Below are 12,316 nucleotides of genomic sequence, written 5' to 3'. Positions count from 1 at the left end.
TCGTCGCAAAAATTGAAAATACTGGTTCCGTACGTCATGCGGACTGCGCCCCTCGTGCGGATGGGCGGGAATGGAGGGTAAAAACCTCTGGGATATTATTGTTATTATTAAAATAAACGCAAATTAAATGAGTTTGTACAACATGGCCATTAATGTACTCTAGAAAATTACACGCACAATGACAAACATGAACAAATGTACAACACATATTTTTTGACAATCAGTACAGTTCGCACTTACATCAACGAGCAGCTTATCATGATTCAATAATACAAGGTTGGATAAATATTGACATTTGTGTCAATCGACCGCAAGTGTTGTTTTTTAATAGATGAAAAAGGTTATTGCCAAATCCTCAGTGTGGTGCTATTAATCCACACACAATCATGAACTGCCACCAATTGATTTTATTAAAAAAATTATTATTACGAATATAGCAAAAACACGATGTGAAAAACCAAACGCAAAAAGCAGCTGGAATACGAGAAATATTTGAAGAAAGAGTATAGAAATGATCCAGAACTTGCAAAACATGTTTCGTTTCCACAAAAATAAAGCGAACACTATTAAATTGAAGAAACAGTCCATGTCCAAAAACACCGGAGGAACACTGAAAGAATTCTGTTTTTTAAATTAGCATATTTTGAACAAATTCGGAATGTCTAAGGTGGAAAAGAAACCAACCTTTCTATAAGGAACCAATTATAGAAAAGGAATGTTCTTACCTGTATTCATGTCTCCGCCAGCAATGTGACATCATTTAAACGCAGCTAAGGAGAACGACAGCATTATTTATTAGATGGTATATTCAACAAGCCAATGTGCCAAAATGCGGGTATAAACAATTATTGATTATTTAATATCGTAACCGACATCATGTAAGTTAATTGATTGGTTTTTACACACTTTTGAAGCACAAGTTATATGCTTTTTTACTGCAAACAAGTTGTTGCCAAAACAAAGGAGAAATCTTCCAATAACTTACAAATATAAAAATGTGAAATATCGAGGGCTTAAATTCATTAATACCCTCTATCTGCAATTTGCACAAAAACTAATTTGTGAGTTTAGAAACCATCTGGCACTTATTACCTGTCATCACTGATATATTACTTTTGATTTCCAATTTATAACAGTTTAAATTCTTCTGTCAAGCGTTATATAAGGTAGCATTAATATTACCGACGACAGTTAAATCTTAGGTGGATTTTTATATCAGATATGCAGATAGGGGATATTATTGAATATAAGTCCTCGATGATTTCAACGTATACAAAAAATAAATCTACCTGCGTTACAGCACGGCGGGAGAGCGGGAAGGGGGGCCGCGGCGTAGCGTGACGTGGTGTGGCGTGCCGGTCGCGGGCCGCCGCGAAGCTAAGCAAATTTAATGCTTGAAAGGGCAATAATGTCAATGGATTTTATTTCGCTTTTAAAAAGGAAATAATGTCAATTTACTCTATTTCGCACCAGGGAGGGAAATAAAGTCAATTGACCTTATTTCCGTTGATCTTATTACCTGTCACCAGATTCTGTAACCAGTTAGCGACAATTTTCGAATCGGTATCGGTTTTGTTGACGTATGATATGAAATATTTTTACGTCAACAAGTGCGATATCGATTCGAGACTTGTCGCTAACTGGTTACAGAATCTCCCCCCTGAAAGGCTTCTTCATCCTTCACCGCATTTTTCTTGAACCTTGGATCGGCTAAGGTTAAAACTGATAAAATAATATTTACCTGTTGCGATAAGTTCAAGTGTTTTAGCCGCTTCATATAAATTAGTAATGAAAGTTTCTTCTAAACTTGAAGTGCATATTATGGAGAAGGATTAATGTAAAGAATCGGTATCGGTTGCCGAAAAGGAAATTTTGGGTACCGACAATTCAGCACATCACTAGAGAGCAGTTTTATTTCACGATTGATAGAATACAATTCTATCATTCTTGGTTTTATTTCCCGCTCTCAGTTGTCAACTCTACGATGACGTCACGCCAAAATTACTCTCACGAATTCTGCTGCAGTCGGCGCAATCTTGTATACTATCATTCTTGTGTACATACCCTGCAGTGAAACCCCAAACTAGTCAGGAAAAATACTAGTTTACAACTAGAATTTCCTGACTGAAACCGAACTAGTTCGAAAATTACCAGACTTGTACCAAGTACAATACGATTTATTCATGCCCTGTTTTATTTGGCTTCGACAGTTTAATAGTACAATAGAGTACACAAAATAGGCTGCTTTCCAAAATGTCAAAATACAAAGCATCAGTCTCTTTTATTTTTAAACCTCGGCAGCTTGTAATGCCAAATGTACGCAACCACAGTTAGATGCTAGTTTTCACCTAGGTTGCGGTTCGGTAATAAAAGAGACTGATGCTTTGTATTTTGACGTTTTGGAATGCACCCTATTACAAATTTTATTTGGGTATATTGTAAACCGTTAAAGTGAATACGTACTCGCAATTATACCATACATGTTAAATAATGATTAATATTCATAATGATTATTAATTAAAGCATGTTTTTTTGGATAACCGTTTAATGATTAAGGCCCGATATTAGCACATTTTTAATGATTAATCATTAATTACTTAAACAAAATTTTTTTTATTAATTCGTTAATTTTAATTACATCATTATTTTGTTATTTTTGATCATTTGCAATTATTTTGGGCTTTTTTTAATTACACTATTAATATAATCATTTGATTAATTTCAATTATCAATCAACAAGCAAAACTATAGACAAAAAATAAAAATATTTAATAACTGCATGAATTATTTATTTATTTTGTTCTTATCCAAATCTCAAATTTTATGCGTTAATTATTACTTTTATAAAGTCTAAAAAACAAAGGACTGAAATGTTTTTTTTTTAAGTTTACTCGAAAATGATCATTCGTGATGATAGTTCGAACTAAAGTATTTATTTTATTTTTAACTAAAATGTTTTTTTTTTTGCATTTTTTAATATTTTTTAAAAAGATGAAAAACATAGTATTTATTGTACCTGAAAGCTTTTACTTTTAATAATATTTAATGAAAAATGCATTAAAATTTATGTTCGAAAGTTTGAAATATTTATGTATTTATTTTTGCTTTTATTTTAACACTAATTATTGGCAAATATAAGGCAAAGTGTACTTAATGAAAAGTTTTTTATTGTATATTCATGAATTCATTTTATTTTTTGACTCCCAAAGTAGTGGTTTTGGTCCATAATTGAACTAGTATTTTTCTGTCTAGTTTGAACTAGTATGAGACTGGTATATTTCTGACCGAAATCTGACAATTGCTATCTCGTAGGACATCCCTATGTTAAAAATACCAGTTGATTGCATGGGAAAAAGATAGTTGGCTGACTAGTTGGGCATGCGGGTCATACTAGTTGTGAGGTAGTTTACAACTAGTACATTTGACTACAGGGTATATATATACAACCATTCAAACATATGTGCATACATGAAAACATGTTAAAAAATCTACTTGTTTATTTAAATTTTTACAAAATCTTTTCTGTGGATACTTTTTGTAGTCAAATGAAAAAATGAAAAAATAATTAATTGAAAAATAAAATTTGTAATAAGAACTTTAAATATATTTCGTGTTCGAATTACTTATTACAATTGGTGACCCCGAGTGACTGAGCACACGATGCCAAATACACGCTCCAGAGATAATGCCACCTCATCGCAGGAATCAGCCTCAGTTGGTAATACATTTGCTGCCGCTTCAAGCTTTGTGAATGCTTCATCATCAGACGTTCATCTTCGGGTTCCGAAATTCTGGATAGAAAACCCGCTGGTTTGGTTTGCCCAGATCGCAGCACAGTTTGAACACCATGGAATCGTGGCAGAGAAAACGAAATATTTCACTATTCTTCCCGAATTGGAGCCTGATCTTTTAAGTCAGGTGAGCGACATTATTCTGGCTCGACCTCAGAATGTTTATACGCAGTTGAAACAACGTCTCGTCGATCATTTCTCTATATCTGAGGAGGAATGCATTCAGAAGTTATTGAATGATTTGGACGTAGGGGACAAGAAACACAGTTGTCTTCTACGGGAGATGCGAGGTCTCTCTCATGGTGGTGTCAGTGAAGACTTTCTACGTACTATGTGGCTTCAACGACTGCCTTCACAAACACAAGCTGTGTTAGCAACATCTTCCGAAGCTCTTGATAAACCCGCAGTTATGGCGGATAAAATCCAAGCCATATCAGCACCTCAATCAACAGTGGCTGCTGTACAATCTTTTCCTGAACTTATGGATCTTCAACAACAAATTTCAACTTTAAGCACAGCAGTAAGTAACCTTCAGGAAAAACGCTTTCAGCACAGGAGTCGATCGAATTCTCGTGGACGTTACAAAGCTGAGTCAGCTGCGAATACATCAGAATGGTGCTATTATCATCGTCGATTTGGACCTAAAGCTCGGAATTGTCGACAGCCCTGCACCTTCAAGCAACGTCGTCAGGGAAACTCGCCGGCCGGTCACTAGAAGAAACTAGTGGCCGGAACTCTACAATCAATCGCCTACATATCTTTGATAAGTCCACGCGCATAAACTTCCTGATAGACACTGGTGCAGATGTGTCAGTACTACCGTCAACAGCAATATCATCCAAAAAGCCCGATAAATACAAGCACTCAACTAATAGCTCCCACATTTAGTCTACGCCGTTCGTTTGCTTGGGAGTTCATTATTGCTGATGTTAACAGCGCTATAATCGGCGCGGATTTTTTAAAACACTTTGGCCTACTAGTTGATTTAAAAGAAGGATGTTTAATAGATTCCGAAACAGGCCTACGTTCTGCTGGTAAGTTACGCACAGCAAATGAATTGCCAGCAGTTAAGACGCTTGTTAGTACAACGATTTTTCATAAACTTTTATCTCGATATCCGGAGTTAACTAACCCATCGTCGCATCAGAAAAAAGTCCCTCATAGCGTTGAACATGTTATTGAGACAAAAGGTTCAGCGATATTTTCGAGACCTCGTCGTTTAGCACCTGATAAACTCGAAATTGCAAAACGAGAATTTCAGTTTATGAGGGATCAAGGACTTTGTCGTCCATCGAAAAGCTCCTGGTCCAGTCCGTTGCATATGGTCTTAAATATAAATGGTGAAGGGCGTCCTTGCGGGGATTATCGTCGTCTTAATGCACAGACTGTTCCTGACCGCAATTATTACCCCATTCGGTTTATTTGAATTTCAATTTATGACCTTTGGTTTATGTAACGCCGCTCAAACATTTCAGCGGTTTATGCATGAGGTTCTTCGGGGGCTAGATTTTTGTTTCCCTTATCTCGACGATATTCTAATCGCATCCGAATCTCCAGAGCAGCATTTAATAGATCTTGAGCCATTATTTAATCGCTTACAGACATATGGTCTAACTGTTAATGTTTCGAAATGTCATTTTGGACAAGACAAAGTAAAATTTCTTGGCCACTTAGTTTCCGCCGAAGGCATTCAACCAATTCCTGAGAAAGTCGATGCAATCTTAAACTTCCCGCAACCGAAAACTGTCAAGGAGATGCGACGTTTTACTGCGATGTTAAATTTTTACCCAAGATTTTTACCGAACGCGGCGGAGATGCAAATCCCACTTCTTATTTATCAGAAAGGTAATAAGAAGAACGACAGATCTCTAATCGAATGGACACCTGAAGCTCAATCTGCATTCCAAAAATGTAAGAACGAATTGTCCCGATGTACGCTGTTGGCTCATCCTACCGATTTGGTACCGATATCCGTTATGGTCGATGCGTCCGATTTAGCAATTGGTGGGGTTCTTCAAGAAAAATTTGGTGAAGTTTGAAAACCACTTGGATTCTATTCTTTGAAGCTGAATGATATTCAAAAACGCTATAGTACTTATGATAAAGAACTACTTGCGGTATATCTTACGGTGAAGCATTTTCGATACATGCTAGAAGGTCGAAATTTTATAATCTACACGGATCATAAGCCTCTTACTTTCGCTTTTAAACAAAATCCTGAAAAGGCTTCGCCTCGTCAATTCCGTCAACTTGACTTTCTGTCACAGTTTTCCACGGATATACGTCATATTAAAGGGAATGAAAACGTTACGGCAGATACTCTCTCTCGGATCTCAACTATAGATTGGCAAAAGCGCAAGAAGGAGATGCAGAATTAAAAGCTTTAATAGAAAATCCAAGTTCTTCATCTTTAATTCTTCGATCTTTAACAATTCCATCGACATCGAGGCCCATATTTTGTGACATTTCCACATCAACTGCAAGACCCTTTATTCCAAATTATTTTCGCAGAGAAATTTTTAAGAATGTACACAATATGTCTCATCCAGGAGCAAATTCTACAACTCGAATGATTTTACAACGTTTCGTATGGCCAAATTTAAAAAGGGACATTAAAATATGGTCTAAAGCTTGTAGAATTTGTCAACGTTCAAAAATATATCGACACAATCACAGTGCTGTAGGTAGCTATGATTCTCCAAGTTCACGTTTCTCGCACATTAACATCGATCTAGTCGGACCATTGCCTTCCTCGCGTGGGTATTCGTATATTTTAACTTGTATTGATCGATTCACCCGCTGGCCACAAGCGTTTCCCATAGTAGACGCAAGTGCACAATCAGTAGCGGACGCTTTATTTCACGGATGGATATCTCGTTTTGGAGTTCCTTCCAGGATTACAACGGATCGGGGTCGTCAATTTGAGTCAAATTTATTTAAAGAACTTACACACCTTCTTGGATCTCAACGAATATGCACTACGCCATATCATATTGCCATATTGCGCCAATGGCATGATTGAACGGTGGCATCGTTCGCTGAAGACTGCTTTGATGTGCCACAATACTAATAGCTGGATGGAAGTGTTACCAATTGTGCTGCCAGGTCTTCGATCAAATTTACGTGAGGATGTAAACGCTAGTCCTGCTGAACTTGTTTATGGAACTTTTTTAAAGCTTCCTTGTGATTTTTTTAATAACACTAGTGATTTGTCTCCTTCAGATGACTTTGTCAAGCAACTGAAATCTTCAATGAACTCGTTGCGTCCAATTGAAGTTAAACATAAATCAAATCGTTCTATTTTCGTCCACAAAGATCTTGCTTCATGCACTCACGTATACGTGCGTCAAGATTCTATTAAAAAATCTCTTCAACCACCATATGATGGTCCTTATCTGGTTCTGAGCAGAAATGACAAAGTTTTCAACATAAAAATGAATGATTCCACCAAATCAAAATCAATCGATCGACTCAAGCCAGCATTTATGTTCAACACTGATATTTGTGAAGACCCTCGTTCAGTTCCTGTTACAGTATACCCCAATTTTGGAAGTCGCATTCCACGTCATGTACGCTTTAGATCGAGACTTCAACATTAGCAAAGTCTCTGGAGGGCGAAGTATGTAGGACATTACTTTTTAAGAAATTTGCTTGCTTATTTAAATTTTTACAAAATCTTTTCTGTGGATACTTTTTGTAGTCAAATGAAAAAATGAAAAAATAATTAGTCGTTTGGATGAACTCGAAACGACGTCGTTACGACGTCGCTCTGGTGAAGTCGTTTGGGTGAACTCGAAACGACGTCGAAATGAAGTCGAAACGAAGTCGTTTTTTCCATACAAAATTCAACGTCGTTCCGACGTCGTTTTTTCTCATCGAATCGAAGTCGTTGCGACGTCCGTCTGGGGAAGTCGTTTGGGTAAACTCGAAACGAATCCGTTTCTTCGAACCTACAAGTTCTTTGAGGAAACCTCGGTCTAGGTTGGACAAGTTCCACGCCCAAATTTTAATATATCTAAGCATAAATAAAAGTCATTCATTTGGATAGTAAACCGTTTTTATTATGACAATTTTTTATCATGACAGAATATGGAATCCACAATGTACACTTGTGCTCAGAAAATTAAGCCACCTACATTTTTTTTTCAGTATTCATAATATTTTTCATATAAAATATTTTTTTTTTTATAAAGGTAAAGTTCACTCATTGGCCTTATTAATAAAAAATAAAATTTGTGGGAATAAGGTTTTTTTTTTTAATTTGGTAGAAAACTGTACTTTTACTTTACAGCGTGGCGACGAACTGTTACCCAGCTTTTTTTGAGAAATAAAAGGGTCCTTTATAGATTGTGCGAAAAAAGTATTTTATTGTTAATTTTCCACAGATTTTACTTTAGTCGGATTAATTAGTGTTTAAATTGTAATCCTTATTTACATTTGCCAGCAGTGTAAACTTTGAGAGAAAACTTCATTTGGCACGCAAGTCTTTTTCAGGTGACAGAAGGGACTCAAAATGGAGAAAATTAGCGGCATCTCATCAGAACAGCGGCAATTAGAAGTACGCTTTAATTTTTGATGCCCAGCTCTCAAAAATGATTAATATACTTTTAATATTATTTCAGAAGCGTTCCAGCAAAAATTTAACGAATCTGTGGAAATAATGGAGCGAATAACCAAAAGATATTTCCATTATAAAAGAAATGTTTCACAGTCGTCTGCATAAATATACTATCTGTCATATTGATAAGTTTTAACAATTTATTTTTTTGTTACTTCATTTTAATTATCTTTATAAAAATTGGGTTTATTTTTTAACAAGGACCATATAGTTCAAAATTCAAAAATTGCGCAATATACATATGCATGATGTACATAAAAAAAAAATTAACAAGCTTTTATAAAAATTTTAAGATTTTTTTCTGCATTAAAGAAACACATATGAAGCAGTTTTAAAGTCCATTGAAGTTTGGTATGTGTAATAGAATACAAGGTTGAAGTGGCTCAAAGCATGCATTTTCTGTCATAAAATTCATATGGATGAAAATGCGCAGTACCGCATTTATGTATATTTAAAAAACTTTGAAAAAATGCAATGAATTAAATTAAACTATTTTTTTGCCGTTTTGCCGTTCGCTGGTATATCGTTCTTGTGGGCTGCAGGGGAGTCCCGCTGGCGAGTCATTTTTGCGACCCGCCGGTAAGTCGTTTTTGCGACCCGTCGGTAAGTCGTTTTTGCGACTCGCCGGCGAGTCGTTTTTGCGGCCCGCCGGCGAAGTGTGCTTTTCATCCGACGGCGAGTTCGCCGGCGAGTCGTTTGCGACCGTCGCCGGCGAACAAATTGTTCCCCAAAACGAGTCGGAAACGACGTCGTTTGGCAAATTGGGTACATACATATATATGTATACATATATATGTATACATACATACGTGCATTCAAACATACATATATACATATGTAGGTACTCGTACCCGTCATGCGTCGCTTTATTTCTTTTTTCCCCTTCCCTATACTACCTATATCTTTCTTCCCACTCATGTAACGTTTTCAGTTTTAAAAATTTCACTCTCCATTTTTGCGATTCCGCCGCCTAAGAAGTTTCACTTCAAAAAATTTTGACTCAGTTTTAAGGCTCGATAACGTAAAAAAGTGAATAGTTAAAATAAAATTTAGTTAGAATTGATTGAATCAGCAAATGTGTAATAAAAAACTGTGCAACAAAATTAGGCAAATCAAAAAGGCACGAATGCGGTATGGCACTTATGAAAGAAAAAGAGCTCCATAATATCATACCACCTACCGTTTTGTCCCTAAACGTCAAAATTTTTGTACAGTGTATATAAGTTTTCGTAATTTGCTCGCAATCCCGTTGGTAATACATTTAACATCAATCTCGGATTTAGTCTATAGTATATAGTCTAGTCGGGTCTATAGTAAAATTTAGAGGTACATATTTTTGTGGAACATTTTAACTCATTATTTCTCACCCGTGTGGGTTGTTTTGACCCTTGTTTGGGCCAAATCTAGTGTTAATAGAAATAACCCCCCTCCCCTTTTCTGTTGACCTATTGATCTGAATGTTGGTAAACATCTTTAGTTCTGACAACAATATAATTATATATATTCAGCACCCTTGTAAATCTAAGACGTCCGCCGCCAAAAATTGTGGATTACATATTTTCCCACAACTATCTCAATATGGGTATCGAATGGCTTGACAATACAATATGAAGATTTTCTAAATCCAAGATGGTTGCCACCACAAAATGGCGGATTGAATATTTGTTTTCAATCCCCTAAATATTCATTGTATGACAGAAAAAAGTATACAAAGAAAACCAGGTGGTAGTAGAGCAGAGATACCGTTCCTTGACGTGGTCGTTGTTGATAAAACGTTTGACCTTTGAAAACTTTCGCCTTAATAACTAGGTTAAACTTTATTTGCACACTTACCAACTTACTTATGAACACAATACACCAGTGCAGACTAATCGTTTTCTGGTATAAAACATCATCCACTTATCGATAACAACCAAATAGGCACAAAATCTTATAAGAATTAAACTTTTTTTTTTTTAATTTTACACGGCGGCCCAAAAACTCCTGGAAACCCAGCGATGTTTTTAATGTTAGAAAAAAATCCTTACGTGATAGAGAAAAACGGACTTCAGATTCGTATTCAGTTGCCACAAAAAAATATAACACACCCGGTCTGGTTAAATTAACCTTTCGCCTTTTTTTTACCTTTGAAAACTTTGTTTGTGCACTTGTCAATTTATGAACACATTATGCAAGTGTAGAATAATCATTTTCTAGCGTGAAACACCATCTGCCTATCGAAAAATAAGTGTTTTTTTCTTGAGTCTTTTTTCAGATGCTAAATTTTGAATACTCATAACTCTCATTCTATTGGAGGCTCACATTCAATTCTGGTGTCATTTTCAAGATATATTATATGGAATATATTACTTTGAAACCCATTTTCAAATCCGGTATCACTACTTTATAGATTTTTTTAATGTAATCTATGAATGGTACATCTACACGGGTACAATATTTTTATAAGACTTAAAAACTTGTGTTAGTATTTGGCCGAGCTTCTCCTCCGATTTGTGGGGGAGAACCTACAGTTTTACGCCGGCTCCGAACGGCGATTGTATTTTTATGAGAAGCTGTTTTTCATGGAAGAAATACACTTAGAGGTTTGCGATTGCCTGCCAGGGGCGACCGCTGTTAAGAAAAACCTTTCTTCTATATTTTTTTCCGATATTGCTCTGGCACTGCTAACCACTACACCACAGATTATTAGAAAAATTTATCAGCGTCCAAGCATGTTCGGTAAAGGATATGCAGCGTGCAAAATAAAGAAAACAATGCCAAATCATCACTTTGACTCACTGGTGCTTTAGCCAGAGACCGAAAAAAACTGGTCCACATTAAACACATTGTAACTTTTTCTATCATTAACCATTTATTTTTTACTTTTTGTGATATATCACTGAGAAAGCGTTTTATGCAAGGGAACTTATGGTTAATGACTGTGAGAAATGTAATCGCTAACGAAAATAAAGGCTTTTTTGCTTCTTTTTTTTTGCAAAGGTGAGTTAGTAAGTTTAATTATGGTGCAGAGAAAATATATGATGAAAATGCAACGAAGTAAAACAAACTATTAAGTAGAACTATTTTTGTTCACTCAAATGATCACAGTTATAAACTTTTTTACACACTTTACACCCTGAAACTTTTTTATCACTACTCGTATCCAAGTCAATGCTTGATTTTCGGAATGCAATATTTGATTTTCGCCCCATCTTCTTCCCATCAATAAATAAACCAAGGAATGAAACCGATTCAAAATAACGTTCCGGTTTGGGTTTCGGTTTTGCCAAGTGTTTCGGTTTCGGTTTTGGTTTCGTTCTTCAAAATTTATTTCGGTTTTGGTTTTGGTTTCGTTCCGGTTTCGGTTTTTCACAGAAATTTTGTTGATATTATTTAAATCACAATGTCTTAAACGTTGAGGAAAGAAAATCGAAAATTACAGTTCACTGATAATATCAACACTAGGTTCTTTCCCTAACAATCCGGACCGGATTTGGTAATTAGAGAATAAGAGAAACATTTTCTTTCAAAAATGGAACAAAGTTCAGAAGTACGGAAACGCAAAAACCCTCATTTCGTGCCCACAAGTCGAGAAGCAGCTGATTCACGTTGTTCTTGTTTTTGTCACTTATACCATGTTCTGACCGACATCGGAAACATGTTTTCGTTGCTAAAACTGGTTTTCGACCTGAAACTTGTGTTTTCGTCCATATAAAATCTGTTAAACGAAAACCAGTTTTCGCTGAAACCTACTTGAAAACTCACTTTCCACTCATTCCAATCGGTGTCTTCACTAGTTTTTTTCGATTATTTATCGAAGTGGAAGTCATATTTTATCATCTTTAATACGCCATTTCGGATTTATTGTTAATTGCCTGGCCAAAGCAAAATAAGAATGAAAGTTAAAGGTTGTAAATGAAAAGAAAAT

This window comes from Rhagoletis pomonella, unplaced genomic scaffold, assembly GCF_013731165.1.
Source record: "Rhagoletis pomonella isolate Grant_MI unplaced genomic scaffold, Rhpom_1.0 Rhpom_scaffold_00014, whole genome shotgun sequence".
NCBI classification, from domain to species: Eukaryota; Metazoa; Arthropoda; class Insecta; order Diptera; family Tephritidae; genus Rhagoletis; species Rhagoletis pomonella.
This window is presented reverse-complemented; position numbering follows the sequence as displayed.